This window comes from Dromiciops gliroides, chromosome 2 (genome assembly GCF_019393635.1).
Source record: "Dromiciops gliroides isolate mDroGli1 chromosome 2, mDroGli1.pri, whole genome shotgun sequence".
NCBI lineage: Eukaryota > Metazoa > Chordata > Mammalia > Microbiotheria > Microbiotheriidae > Dromiciops > Dromiciops gliroides.
The window spans coordinates 334,332,031-334,334,331 of record NC_057862.1 but is presented as its reverse complement, the minus strand read 5'-3'; the positions used below and the strand labels follow the sequence as shown (position 1 = coordinate 334,334,331).

At 41.6% G+C, this 2,301-nt stretch overlaps 1 pseudogene; it reads right to left on the bottom strand.

Annotated features, from left to right (window-relative positions):
- Nucleotides 1-258: 258 nt before the first annotated feature.
- LOC122738831 lies at nt 259-1,680 on the bottom strand (annotated as a pseudogene).
- Nucleotides 1,681-2,301: the final 621 nt, after the last annotated feature.

The following is a 2,301-nucleotide window of genomic DNA, read 5'->3' as shown; positions in this document are numbered from 1 at the left end:
ATACTCTAACTTAATTCTGGTCCTGGTCAGCAATATCAATGGAAGTCTGTGGAAATATTGAAGTCTTTTAAGGATGTTATCCCATGTGGGCACCAGAACAAATAGCACCTAAGACAAAGTTAAAGAATGGATCTGGTCATACTCACTAATAAACTTTCTCCCTAACAAATCCTGAAAGTTTCCTTGTCCTTGCTATAGTAGTACATTTAGTGCAGCATACAAAAAGTTTCCAGATTGGATAGGTGCAGAGCCCATTGACTAACAAAGATATCTGCATTTCAAGTTGGTATAAGCCTGGTTTGAGTTGAAAACCTGGGAAGCAAGCCCATGGACGTTTTTCATTCCATCATAGCTCTGGAGGATATGCTGTATACACAAAAGAAAACAAAAACAGAGGAGAACTTTTATGGAATTTTCATAATCTAATTTGCTTCATATTTATTTAAGGTCATTCTTTTTCTCCCCACTATTTAATCATAAATTACTGGAGGCAAGGTACAGTGTATTATCATTGGATATTCTTTAGCCCACAACCACCCCATCCCAAACCCATAATTGTATGTTATTCTTAGTAGGTATTAGATAGTGAGGCAGTGGGGTATGGTAGATATAGAGTTGGCTCTGGGGTTAGCAAGGCATGAGTTCAATCCCTGCCTCCTAGAGTGTTATTTGTTTTTTTTTCCCCCCCCCAGATAAATGAGCACTTTTATTTCTTTGTTTCACAAATAAACTGGCTGAAATAATTGTTTTCCACGGGCCAAACCGACCAAATCCCATATCTTCATCAGACTCCTCTGACTCTTCCTTAGCTTCTACTTTGGCTGGAGCAGCAGCCACAGGGGTGGCCACAGCAAAAGCTGAAGGGTCAGCCAGGAAGGCCTTCACCTTTTCATCAAGTGGGAAGGTGTAGTCAGTCTCCACAGCTACAGCCAAGACCCTCTTGTACCCACTGATGAATGATGCAACAGTTGGGTAGTCAATCTGCAGACTGATGCTGGCAACATTTCAGACACCCTCTAAGAACTGAAGGTGCAAAGTCTCCTCCGCGATGTCCAGCACTTCAGAGTTGTAGATGCTGCCATTGTCAAAGGCCTGCTGAATGATCAGCCCAAAAGAGAATGGGGAAATGTTCAGCATGTTCAATAAGCCTGCCTTGCTGGTGCCCACTTTGTCTCCAGTCTTAATCAGCTGCACGTCACTCTAGATTTCAATAGTTTCGTGGAAATCTTGGTGTTGATACCCAGTGTCTAGAAGAAGGAAGTCTTCTCAGGCCCTAGACCAGTGTTCTGGGCTGGCATGGTGACATCACACGGATCAATGGCACCAGCACGGGTAGCAGCTGGCATGTTATTGGCCAGAAGCACATCCCTGATCTCTGTCATGTCTTCCTTGGTGAACACAAAGCCCACATTCCCCAGGATATGAGGCAACATTTTCTCCAGGGCAGAGTTGCTCTCCAGATGCCCACAAATGGCTTTGAGCATCATGGTGTTTTTTCCCATCAACACTATGGCCTTCTTACGGAGGGACATCCAGATCTGCTACATCTGCTTGGAGCCCACATTGTCTGCTCCCACAATAAAGTATTTTGGATAATCATCCAAAAGTTGGATGATCTTGAGGAAGTAATTTGACTTCCAGGTAGCCCTGTCTTCCCTGGGCATCTCAAAGGTGCTTCAGGGATTGCCCCACGGGGTTTAAAGACAATGTCACTCGCAGGAGGATGCCTGGAGAGAGCCAAAAGTATTATTTGTATCACTGGCCATTTTTAAAGAAGGTCCTAATCTACTTTGTCAGAGGAAGTTCTCTAGACTGATGAAATCACAGACATGGTCACAAAGAAAAAATGCTGAATAAATATCTGCTGCATTAGTATTTTGAAGGCTAGGTTTACATACACAAAGGAAACAAACTTCTGAGGCTACTTTCTATTGCCCACAAAATGCAAGGGAGAGCAAAGCAGCTATGTACTTTTCCAGAGACAATCTTTTTTTTCTTTTCTTTTTTGCCTCTGAGGTTTCCATGTTGAAATTGAATTACAAAGTGAAGCAGTGGAATAATAATAGTATTTTAAAGTAGTGAACATCTCCAGGAAGTAGGTAGATTCAATATTCACAGAGATACCATGTTTATTCCTAGCCAGAAGGCAAACAAACACTGACTTTTAAAAATGGAATGTTCTCATTTGCAGATGTTAGTATTTTCCTCCTGACCAATCACTTATAAATAACCATTTTATATGGAAGAATTCATTTAGTTGATGATCTAAGAAAGAAATAGATATTGCAGTGAGAAGAAACA